This window comes from Penaeus monodon, chromosome 19 (assembly GCF_015228065.2).
Source record: "Penaeus monodon isolate SGIC_2016 chromosome 19, NSTDA_Pmon_1, whole genome shotgun sequence".
In the NCBI taxonomy this organism is placed as follows: domain Eukaryota; kingdom Metazoa; phylum Arthropoda; class Malacostraca; order Decapoda; family Penaeidae; genus Penaeus; species Penaeus monodon.
In genome coordinates, this window is record NC_051404.1 from 31,801,698 (window position 1) to 31,802,273 (window position 576).

A 576-nucleotide genomic window follows, 5' to 3' on the forward strand; every position below is an offset into this window, starting at 1 on the left:
ACAATGCTTGTGATTTGAATTGGTGCTTTTCAAATTGTACTTAGATTTATTTAATATTCCTCATTTACATGGTTTGATTTGATATACAATTTTTCACTATCATCTATATCATACTGAGTAAAGGGAAGCCATGTGTTATAATTTTTAGTATAATGCCTTTGAATGCCATGTTCATTGCATATTATAAAGTCAGTTTAAACTATTCAACATCATGATTATTGCACAGGTTCTGTTATATAATCTGTTTATTGCACAGGTTCTATAATATAATCTGTTTATTGCACAGGTTCTGTTATGCAATTTTTATTCTAAGTAATGAGTCAAAGCATTGCCTCTTGTCCGCTGGCTAAATTGCTGTGATTCAAGCAGCGTGTTAGTTAAAAGGAAAATCATCGAGGGCCAAACACCTGGGTATTTTTGTATTCACTGCTTGATGCAAGGAGGAGCATGGGAAGCTCTGGATTTTGTCATGTATTGATTCACTCAGCTGGAATGCTCAAATATCCTTCAGTGAAATGTAACCAGAAAGCATACTGATGGATTGGGATAATTTTCTCCATTATTTCACGAGAGTTC